The sequence below is a fragment of the Pseudorca crassidens genome, chromosome 7 (genome assembly GCF_039906515.1).
Source record: "Pseudorca crassidens isolate mPseCra1 chromosome 7, mPseCra1.hap1, whole genome shotgun sequence".
Classification (NCBI taxonomy): domain Eukaryota; kingdom Metazoa; phylum Chordata; class Mammalia; order Artiodactyla; family Delphinidae; genus Pseudorca; species Pseudorca crassidens.
In genome coordinates this window covers 30,898,366-30,910,775 of record NC_090302.1, presented here as the reverse complement: position 1 = coordinate 30,910,775, position 12,410 = coordinate 30,898,366, and the positions used below count along the sequence as shown (strand labels likewise).

The following is a 12,410-nucleotide window of genomic DNA, read 5'->3' as shown; positions in this document are numbered from 1 at the left end:
ATCTGTCATTGTGACTGACCTCAAGCAAATTACTTACCTTTCCTTGGGCTTCTGCTTTCTAACTTGTGAAATGGGAATGGTACAATAAAATGTATTAAAAGTGAAGTATAAGCCTTGAGGAGAAGGGGCCAATATTGGAAGTCATGGGCAGATTGGAATGTCTGGGAGAAGAGGAGGCTGTTTTAGCACACAGCTCTTACACAGGATGAGAGGTACCTTGGCAGGCTAGCAAGGCTCCCAGCTTAGTGACTAATTCCTAGGACTTGATCCAAGGATGGGAGGTGGGCTGGGGAGGAACGCAACAGAAATAGTGTTGTTTTTACTAAGACTCTAAGAGAAGCACAGGAAAGGGTGCTACAGCATCCAGGCAATAAAGTGAGATGCATGCTAAGCTGGCACAGAGTCAGACCTTCTTCACTCTGCTGCCTAGAACAGAAGACACCAGGGACCTGGCACTCCATGGACCCTCAAAGAATGTAGCAAATTAAGAGCGGGGACATTGGTGGGAACACTGGACAGTAAGGTGCTAACCATGTACAAGGGAGGCATTAGCAGTTGTCAGTAGCAGGTGTGAACCATGCAGAAAAGATTGAATTCCTCTGAGGAAGAAGGAATCTGCCTCCAGCCTGCCTTCAGACCCAAGACTGTAACATCAACTCTTCCCTGGGTCTCCAGCTTGCTGACCCACCCTGCAGATTTCCAGTCCCCACAATCGCATGAGTCAAATCCTTAAAATATCTGTCCCTCTGTCTCTGTCTCTCTTTCTCTCTCTCTCCCTCTCTGTCTCTGTCTCTACGATTATATCAATATATAATTTTAGGGTAGAATTTAACTGACATAAGGCAGATTAACAGGAGAAAAGCATACACATTTATTTAGTGTAAGCTTTATGTGACACAGGAGCCCTCACAAGGAATAAAGACCCAAAGCAATGGCAAAACCTACCTGTTTTATATTAGATTGAACAAAGAGAGGCAATTGTGGAAAAGTAATTACACTATGTGGGGAGCCTAAAGGAAGATAAGAATTGTTTTTAACAAGGTCTATTTGTATAGAATTATCTCAGTCTCAATTTCTTGTCCTTGATGATAAGAATGTTTCTTTCCTTCTGGTGTAGGGAGGACACCTTCCATCTGGGAGTTTTATCTCCTGCTTTTAGGAAGAAAAGGGGGAGGGTCAGAGGGGCTCTCTTGCAGCTGCTGTTTTTCTAAAGTGCTAGTATTTTTATGGCAAAGAGGCCTATTTTGGGATGATATATTCTGGTTTCCTTAGAAGGAGAGGAAAGAAAAGCAGCAAAAATAAGTGATAATGGAATGAAGACTATTCTGGTGGGTGAAAGTCACCAGGTGTACTTAAGGGATTTCATTGAACTTCCACAGAGCTGCAGCACAATCAGTGGAAAACTGTGACTCCCTTTCAGTGACAGACCTAACAATATTTCTAATCATCATTAGAACCTAAAAAAATGTACTCCCTAAATAGGAGTAAATATAGAAATGGAAGTGTTTCTAGCTCTCCGGAGACAAAAACAGTGCTAGTGAATACAGCAAAACATATTTCAAATTTCCTTAGAATTTAACAGCCTATGGGGAAAAAATCTCAACATAGTGTAACAGAGAAAATTTAGGGCTACATCCCCAGGTTCTGATCCCAGCACTGCTCTTAATTCATTGTAAAAATTTCTCCAAGACTCTATTACTTAGCTGTAACATGAGAAGGCTAACATACTGATGTATTCCAAATACTGATGTATTCCAAAATATTTCAGTCATTAAGTAGCATCTGCATAAGTTCAGCTGTATCTGTGTACACCCTGACTTATTACTTACAAGGAAAAATCTTTACTAATACCTCCCAATTTGTTTATATTCTCAGTAATTGTTTTGTTCTTCCTCTGAAGCTTTATTACATTAAGGCTAGACCCTGGACCTGTTGTGCTAGGGGAGAAGGCATCCCTGCCTAGAAAAAAGGTCTAGGCCTTGACCAAAAGTGGGAATGAATTACAAGAAACTGGAAACCCCAGAGGAAGATTTTGTCCTGCTTCCTGTTTGGAGTTCTGGAAAGTAGAGTAAAACAGGATGTTGTGTGTTTAAGCAGAGAGAGATGCAAAGACAGCACACATAAGTTTCTCTTTGCACTCCTGTTGTGTGAAAGGGTTCAGGAAGTCCCCATATTCTCACAATGATGGGCATGGAAAGCAGCTAAGAGTTGAAGGCCAGCAAACCTCCCTGGGGACCATTATGACAATGTGTGAGGTGACTCTTTAGCACAGGGTATGGGGTATGTAGCTCTACCAGGGATCTATAAAGGACACAGGTGACACTCAGGGAATTTTGAAGGACAATGAAGGACAAGTGGGGCAAACCCAGAGGATTTGAGTAGTTTCACCACCTGAGCCAGAGGGTGAGAGTGAGTTTGCCACCTGGCCTTGACCATTCTGAGAGAACTACCATGAGTTATGAATGCATACACACAAAAGGTCAATGCCTGGAGACCAGATGAGTTACACTTCCACCAGGTTAGAGAAGCTGGCCAAGAATAGTTATTTGATCTAGCGTTCCTGCCACACACCCTTGCCCTGAGATTATACAAGCCCTCTTGCACCCAGATTTGGAAAAGAGGGTACAGGGTATCTTTGAAGGAAATAGAAACATTTCTGCTAATATCTGAACTTCAAATTAATTATTTACCTGAACATGGGCTGTATGAAACAAGAAAAGATTAAGATACCTTTAATGAGCTGGTTTATGTTTTCTTTCCCTTCCATCATCATTGGAAACAGGTGTTTGAAAGGAAGCCTGATTCTATTACAGAAAATTAAAGAGAAGGCAGGATTAGTGGTGGCATAGGAAAACGCTAGCTCACCTACAAAACTACAACTACATGTAGAACAACTCTCTCCAAAAATGACCTGAAGCCTAGTAGAATAGCTCTTCTACAACTGAGGATATAAAGACAACAACCACACTGAGACTGGCAGGAGAAGAGAAGCAATCTACTCAGGACCCATACCACCAGTGGGCAACTCAGAAGAGGAGGGGGAAACCACAAACGGGAATCCTGCCTGAGGAGCAAGGGGTTCAAGCCCCACATTGGGGTCTAGCACTGAGACAGCAATCCTCCTTGTCTGGTTTTGAAAAGCAGTGAGGCTTTTTGAAGGGCTGTAGGAAACCAAGACTGCTTTTAAAGGGCATGCACACAGACTTGCTTGCTCCCAATCCCAGCACAGAAGCAGCACATTGAAAAGTGCCTGGTGCTCTGGCTGGCCTGCCAAGACAGCCCCAGCACACACCCCAGCCCACACCAGTCTCCAGCTCCAGCCCCTCCAATTCCTGTCCTGCCCCCCGTCGAGTTGATGGCCACCAGCACACCCCAGGAGATGCTGCAGCTTGCACTGGGCTCTAGCTCTAGCTGCCCCCTGGCTCCAGTCCACCCTGGCCAAGGTGGCAGCCACCAGTGCAACTCAGGAGAAGCCCTGGCCCATGCCAGGCTCCAGCTCTACCCCCCATCCCCCAGGCTCCAGCCCACCCCCACCAAGGTGATGGATTCAGTGTGCCCCAGAAAAAGCTCTGGCCCATGCTTGCTTCAGATCAAGCTCTCCCACCAAAGTCACTGGGCACATACAGACTGCATAGAGATGCTCCCACACAAGAACACACCTTCAAGACCAAGAGAGGTATCTGTTTCACCTAATTTCATAGAGACAAATAGAGAAATTCAAACAAAATGAGAAAACACAAGAATATGGTCCAAACCAAAGAACACAATAAAATCCAGGGGGGAAAAGAAAATCCTAATGAAACGGAGAAAAGTAATTTACCTGATTAAATCAAAAAAATAGTCATGGGGGCTTCCCTGGTGGCGCAGTGGTTGAGAGTCCGCCTGCCGATGCAGGGGACACGGGTTCGTGCCCCAGTCCGGGAAGATCCCACATGCCGCGGAGCGGCTGGGCCCGTGAGCCATGGCCACTGAGCCTGCGCGAATGGAGCGTGTGCTCCGCAACAGGAGAGGCCACAACAGTGAAAGGGGCCCGTGTACCACAAAAAAAAAAAAAAAAAACAATAGTCATAAAAATGCTCACCAAACTCGAGAAAAGAATAGGAGAACTTCAACAAAGAACTAGAAAATATTATAAAGAGCCAACCAGAACTGAAGAATACAATAAATGAAATGAAAAATACGCTAGAGGAAATTAACAGCAGATTAGGTGTTACAGAAGAATGCAAAAGTGACCTGGAAGACAGAATAATGGAAATCACCCAATCAGAAAAGAAAAAAGAAAAAATGTTTTTAATGAGGATACATTAAGGGACCTCTGGGACAACATCAAACATGCTAATGTTTGCATTATAGAGATCCCAGAAAAAGAAGAAACAAAGGGCAGAAAATGTAATTTATGAAATATTGGCTAAAAACTTTTCTAACTTGAAGAAGGAAACAGGTATCAAGTTCCAAGATCACAGAAAGACCCAAACAAGATAAGCCCAAAGAGACCCACATCAAGGCATATTACAATCAAAATGGCAAAAATTAATGATAAAGGTAGAACTCCCAAGGCAGCAAGAGAAAAACAAAGGGCCACATACTAAGAGAATCCCCATAAGGCTGTCAGCTGACTTTTCAGCAGAAACTGTGCTGGCCAGAAAGGAGTGGCTGATATATTTAAAGTGCTGAAACGAAAAAACTTAAAACCAAGGATATTCTACCTGGCAGGGTTATCATTCAGAATTGAAGGAGAGATAGAGTTTTGCAGACAAGCAAAAACTAAGAGTTCATCACCACTAAACCAGCCTTAAAAGCAAGGTTAAAGGGTCTTCCTTAAGTTGGGGGGGGGGGGTGCACAGGGAAAGCCATAACAAGAAATAAGAAAATATATGAAGGAAAAAATCTCTCTGGTAAAGGTAAATATATAATAAAGACATCAGATCAACCACTTTAAAGATCTAGGACAAAGGTTAGAAGACAAAATTGTAAAATCAACTATAACTAAAAGAAGCAATTAAGGGATTCATATAAATATGTAAAATATGAAATCAAAAACATAAAACATGGTGTTGAGGAGTAAAATATAGAGATTTTAGAATGTGTTTGAACTTAATGACTATCAGTTTAATACACGCACACACACACAGACACACACACACGTCTCATGGTAACCACACAACAAAAACCAGTAATAGTTACAAAAACAAAAAGAAACCACAAACAAAACACTAAAGAAAATCAAACCACAAGGGAAGAGACTAGAAGTAATGAACTACAAATACAACCATAAAACAAGTAATAAAATGACAATTAGTACATACCTATCAAAAATCACTTCAAATGTAAATGGACTAAATGCTCCAATCAAAAGACTTAGGGTAGCTAAATGGATTAAAAAAATAAAACCCATTTATATGCTGTCTACAAGAGACTCACTTCAGAGATGAAGGTACACACAGACTGAAAGTTAAAGGATGGGAAAAAAATACTCCATGCAAATGAAAACGAAAATAAATCTCCAGTAGCAATACTCCTATCAGATAAAACAGACTTTAAAATAAAGTATATAACAAAAGACAAAAAAGGCCGTTATATAATGATAAAAGGGTCAATCCAAGAAGAGGATATAACATTCATAAACATAGATGTATCTAAGATAGGAGCACCTAAATATATAAAGCAAATATTAACAGACATAAAGGGAGAAACCGACAATAATACAATAATAGTAGGGGACTTTAATACCCCACTTACATCAATGGATAGATCATCCAGACAGAAGGGAAATAATGGTCTTAAATGACACATTAGACCAGATGGACTCAACAGATATCTACAAAACATTCCAGCCAAAAAAAGCAGAGTACACATTCTTTTCAAGTGCACATTCTCTAGGCTAGATCACATGCTAGGCAGCAAAATAACTCTCAATACATTTAAAAAGATTAGGATTTCCCTGGTGGTCCAGTGGTAAAGAATCCACCTTACAATGCAGGGGATGTGGGTTTGATCCCTGGTCAGGGAACTAAGATCCCACATGCCATACAGCAATGAAAACAGCACAACACAACTATTGAGCTTGCATGCCTCAACTAGAGAGCCTGCATACCACAAATTACAGAGCCCACGTGCTCTGGAGCCCATGTGCCACAACTACAGAGCCCATGTGCCCTGGAGCCTGCGTGCCACAAATAGAGAAGAGAAAACCCACATGCCACAACTACAGAGAAGCCCACACGCTGCAATGAAAGATCCCGCATGACTCAACAAAGATCCTGTGTGCCGCAACTAAGACCCGACGTAGTCAAAAATAATAAATAAATAAATAAATTTAAGAAGATTGAAATCATATCAAGCATTTTTTTCTGACCACAATGGTATGAAACTACATATCAATTACAGGAAGAAAACTGGAAAAAACACAAACACATGGAGACTAAACAACATGTTACTAAAAAATCACTGGGTCCATGAAGAAATCAAAGAGGAAATAAAAAAATACCTTGAGACAAATGCAAATAGAAACATGATGCTTCAAAATCTATGGAACATAGCAAAAAGCAGTTCTAAAAGGGAAATTAAGAATGATACAGGCCTACCTCAGGAAATAAGAAAAATCTCAAATAAACCTAACTTTCTACCTAGAGGAATAAAAAAAAGAAGAACAAAGAAAGCCCAAAGTTAGCACAAGGAAGGAAATAATAACTATCAGAGCAGAACTAAATAAAATAGAGATAAAAACAAACAATAGAGAAGATCAATGAAAATAAGAGCTAGTTTTTTGAATGGATAAACTTAGCCAGACTCATTAAAAAAAAAAAGAGAGAAAGAGCACCCAATAAATAAAATTACAAATGAAAGAGGAGAAGTTACAACTGATACCACAAAAATACAATCATAAGAGAATATTATAAACAGTTATACAGCAATGGATTGGACAACCTAGCGGAAACAAATGAATTCCTAGAAACATGAAATCTTCCAAGTCTGAATGAGGGAGAAATAGAAAATCTGAACATACTGACTACAGTAGTGAAATTGAATCAGTAATTCAAAAACTCCCAATAAGCCTATATGGGAAAAAAATCAACAAAAGAGTGGATATATGTATATGTATAATTGATTCACTTTGCTGTACACCTGAAACTAACACAACATTGTACCTCAACTATACTCCAATAAAAATTAAAAAAAAAACCTCCCAACAAACAAAATTTTTTTTAAATTTAAGAATAGACAGCTTCACAAGGGAATTCTATGAAACATTTAAAGAAGACTTAATGCCTTCTCTTCTCAAACTATTCCCAAAAAATTGAAGAGGAAGGAACACTTCCAAATTCATTCTACAAGGCCAACATTGCCCTGATACCAAAACCAGACAAAGACACTACAAAAAATAAAATAAAATTACAGGCCAATATCCCTGAACATAGATGCAAAAATCCTCAACAAAATATTAGCAAACCGAATTCAACAATACTTTAAAAGAATTAAATATTATGATCAAGTGGGATTTGCTACAGGGATGCAAGGATGGTTCAAATTCTGCAAGTCAATCAATGTGATACACCACGTTAAAAAAAATGAAGGACAAAAATCACATTATCGGGCTTCCCTGGTGGCGCAGTGTTTGAGAGTCCGCCTGCCGATGCAGGGGACGCAGGTTCGTGCCCCGGTCTGGGAAGATCCCACATGCCGTGGAGCGAGCCATGGCTGCTGAGCCTGCGCGTCCGGAGCCTGTGCTCCGCAACGGGAGAGGCCACAACAGTGAGAGGCCCATGTACCGAAAAAAAAAAAAAATCACATTATCTTCTCAATAGATGCAGAAAAAGCATTTGACAAAATTCAACAGCCATACATGATAAAAACTCTCAACAAAGTTGGTGTACAGGAAACATACCTCAACATAATAAAAGTCATTCATGACAAATCCAGTTAATAAAAGTTAAATAAAAGTTAAATAAAAGTTAAAGCTTTTCCTCTAAGATCAAGAATAAGATAAGTATGCCCACTCTTGCCACTTTATTTAACATAGTATTGGAAGTCCTAGTCACAGCAATCAAACAAGAAAAAGAAACAAAAGTCATCCAAATTGTAAGGGAAGAAGTAAAACTATCACTATTTGTTTGCAGACAACATGATGCTATATATAGAAAACCCTAAAGATTCCACCAAAAAACTATTAGAACTAATAGATGAATTCAGTAAAGTTGCAGTATACAAAATTAATATACAGAAATCTTTTGCATTTCTATATATTAATAGTGAACTATAAAGAAGGTAATATCAAGAAAACAATCCCATTTATGATTACATCAAAAATAATAAGATACCTAGGAATAAATTTAGCCAAAGAGGTGAAAGACCTCTACTCTGAAAACTATAAGACATTGATGAAAGAAACTGAACATTTATACAAATAAATGGAAAGATATTCAATGTTCATGGATTGAAAGAATTATTATTGTTCAAATGTTCATACTATCCAAAGAAATCTACAGGTTCAAGGCAATCCCTATCAAAATATTAGTGACATTTTTCACATCTAGAAAAAATAATTCTAAAATTTGTATGGAACCACAAAAGACTCTAAATAGCCAAAACAGTTTGGAGCAAGAAGAACAAAGCTGGAGTTATCATGCTTCCTGACTTCAGGCTATATTGCAAGGCTATAATAATCAAAACAGTATGGTACTGGCACAAAAAACAGAACACATGGATCTTCTGCCCATTTTTTGATTGGGTTGTTTGTTTTTTTGATATTGAGCTGTATGAGCTGTTTATATATTTTGGAGACTAACCCCTTGTTGGACACATTGTTTGCAAATATTTTCTCCCATTCTGTAGGTTGCCTTTTTGTTTTGTTTATGATTTCCTTTGCTGGGCAAAAGCTTTTAATTAGGTCCTATTTGTTTATTTTTGTTTTAATTTCCATTATCCTAGGAGACGGATTGAAAAAGATATTGCTGCAATTTATGTCAAAGAATATTCTGCCTATGTTTTCCTCTAGGAGTGTTATAGTATCTGGTCTTACATTTAGGTCTTTAATTCATTTTGAGTTTTTTTGTATGGTGTAGGTTTTACATGTAGCTGTCCAGTTTTCCCAGCACCACTTATTGAAGCTGTCATTTCTCCATTGTATATTCTTCTCTCCTTTGTCATAGATTAATTGACCATATGTGCATGGGTTTATTCCAGGGCTTTCTAAAGACATTTCTCCAAAGAAGACATATAGATGGCCAAAAGGCACATGAAAAGATGCTCAACATCGCTAGTTATTATAGAAATGCAAATCAAAACTACAATGAGGCACCACCTCACACCAGCCAGAATGGCCAACATCAAAAAGTCTACAAATAATTAATGCTGGAGAGGATGTGGAGAAAAACGAACCTTCCTACACTGTTGGTGGGAATGTAAATTGGTACAGCCACAATGGAGAACAGTAATGAGGTTCCTTAAAAAACTAAAACTAGAGCTACCATATGATCCTGCAATCCCACTCTTGGGCATATATCCAGAGAAAAAACATAATTCAAAAAGATACATGTACCCCTTATGTTCATTGCAGCACTATTTACAATAGCCAAGACATGGAAGCAACCTAAATATCCATCAACAGATGAATGGATAAAGATATTATATATATATATATATATATATATGTGTGTGTGTATATATATAAACTTAGTATAAGATACACACACACACAAACACACACACACACACACACACACACACACATACTGGAATATTACTCAGCCATAAAAAAGAATAAAATAATGCCATTTGCAGCAACATGCATGGACTTAGAGATTCTCACACTAAGTGAAGGAAGACAAAGACAAATATTATATGATATCACTTATATGTAGAATCTAAAAAAAATGATATAAATGAACTTATTTGCAAAACAGAAACAGACTCACAGACATAGAATACAAACTTATGGTTACCAAAGAGGAGGGGGGCAGGGATAAATTAGGAGTTTGGGATTAAAATATACACACTACTATATATAAAATAGAAAATGAACAATGACCTACTGTATTGCACAGGGAACTATACTCAATATCTTGTAATAACCTACAATGGAAGAGAATATAAAAAAAGAATATATATATGTATGTATCACTGAATCACTCTGCACACCTGAAACTAACACAATATTGTAAATGAACTATATTTAAATAAAGTTTTTTTAATATAAAAGAATAAAATATACCCAAAAAAAGGAAATAGTAGAACTAAAAAAAAGTTAAATATTTGGGGGAAAAACATAAGATGGGTTTAATAGAAGACTGGAGTTAGAAAAAAAGGGTCAAAAACTTGAGAACTCACCAATAGAAATTAACCAACCTGAAGGACAGAAAAAAAATTGAAAAGAAAACGGGTAAAAAAAAGTCTTAGGGATTTCTGGGAAATATCCAGAGAAAAGTTTAAAGTGCAAGTGTTCATTCACATTCCTAGAAGAAGAAAAGAGAATAAAGCAGAGAAATTATTTGAAAAAATAATATCTGAAATTCCCCAATATTTGGGGAAAGATCTAATTCATAGATCTCAAGAAGTGAACCCCAAGCAAGACAGGTTCAGAGAAAATCACACCTAGGAAGATCATATTCTAAATACCAAAACATAGATAAACAGAAAATTTTGAAAGCAGTCAGAGAAAAATGACACATTACATGTGGATGAACAACATTCTGATGGCTAACTTCTAATCAGAAACAGAAGTAAGGTGACAAAGACAGTAGAATTACATCTTTAAAAGTAATGTCAACCCAGAATTCTTTATCTAGTGAAAATGTCACTCAAGAATGAAGACACTTTCAGATGAAAGTAACTGAGAATTTATTGCCAGCAGAATTGTTAAATGAAGTTCTTCGGCAAACAGAAAGTCAAATATTCAGGCAGTAATAAAGTACACTAGAAAAATAAAAATATGGGTAAATATAAAAGACCATTTTTCTCTTTAGTTTTCTTTAAAATGCATCAGATTCCTTAAAGCAAAAATTAAAATATTGCATTGTGGGGTTTAAGGAAAAATGTTTAGTGAGCATCTGCTCAATATGATTTTATGTACACACAACCCCACCATTGCTGAAAGCTAAGAGGAGGTATGTTTCTTTTTCTTGGCATTATAACTTTGACTCTTGATTCTAGAAGTAAAACGTAAGCCTCTAGTAAATATAGAGTGGACAATATGGCAAGGATCACCTGAAATAACATACAAGTATGTTATTTCCCAAAGTATTAGAAAAAATTTGGATGAATGTTTTTCATATAATGTCATTTATATACATGTGAAATTGAAATCTAAATGACAAATACAATTTAGTTAATTTTTTAATGACAGAGCTTGATGTTTAGACTTGGGTCAAATATCAGAAACTAGGGGATAGGACTTTGAGGTAATAAGTGTGTACTTTGGGGAATCTGGGTTTCTTCTGAACAGTACCTCAAGGCTAGTGCCAATCTCTGCAATAGTGAGAAAGGCTTTTTAAATTTCAGATGCTTCTAGCTCAAGCTTATACACATTATCACACCATCTCTTCTTTATTAATTTGTGATTCAGTTACCATTCCAAGATACCTCCAGGGCCGACAATATTAACTTAAAATTAATAACAAAAACAAAACATGTACCATAAACAAAACACAAATCATGAGCCAGTTTGTTTTGCCTGGGAGTTTTGCAACACATAATCTCTACCTCCTGTTTTCTAATTCACTCAGCCAGCTGCACTCTATTTTCTGTCCTATCCCAATAAAATAGCTCACCAAGAATTTTTTAATTTTCAAATCTCATGAAAGATTTTTAGTCTTCCTCTTGAAGACTTCCTCCTGAATTTGGTTTCCTACACTGTACAGTAGTCATATCCAGCTTCTTATGACTTTCTTTCTTTAGTTTCTGTGAAATGATTCATATCTGGCATGTCTTCACCCTCTCCAACTAGCCCTCCTTAGCCCTCTCTGTAGGTTCCTGTTTCTTATCCTGTCCATTAAATTTTATTGTTTTCTCAGCAATCTCTCCTTGACACTCATCCCTCCTCATACTGCATGTTCTCCCTGGGTGATTTCCTATTTAACTGCTGAGCATTTCAGATTGATATCTCCAACTCAGGCATATCTCCTGTGACCAGATTCTATCTCCCCCTGAACATAAGACAAGTATCTCCAATTTAACATATCCAAAACCAAATTCTTCACCTTCTGAGACATTCTCTTTTATATACACTTTTTATCTCAATGAATGTTGTCCATCCGGCAAGTTTCCTGAGTCAAAACCTGGGAATCATGCTAGATTTCTCTTTCTTCTTCCAGCTCATCCAAATAATCCCAAAGACTTGAAAAAAACCCCGAAGATAATTATACGAATTTTCCTAACTTTCAGTTTCAATAAGAATATGGTGGCTGCTTAGTTCT

General features: G+C 37.6%; 1 protein-coding gene across 3 annotated transcripts in view; it reads right to left on the bottom strand.

The window, feature by feature from the left end:
• The window catches only part of LOC137227621 (acyl-coenzyme A amino acid N-acyltransferase 2-like), a 40,460-nt gene that overhangs the window by 15,505 nt on the left and 12,545 nt on the right, over positions 1–12,410 (bottom strand). The window contains exons 1-2 of one of the 3 annotated variants that reach the window (XM_067743802.1): positions 3,821–4,005; positions 2,731–2,804 (exon numbers count right to left, since the gene is read on the bottom strand). The exons of the other annotated variants lie outside the window; for them this stretch is intronic. The gene's annotated coding sequence lies outside the window, so the exon portion shown is untranslated. Of the gene's footprint in view, positions 1–2,730; positions 2,805–3,820; positions 4,006–12,410 lie in introns of those variants that run through there. 3 annotated transcript variants of the gene reach the window in all.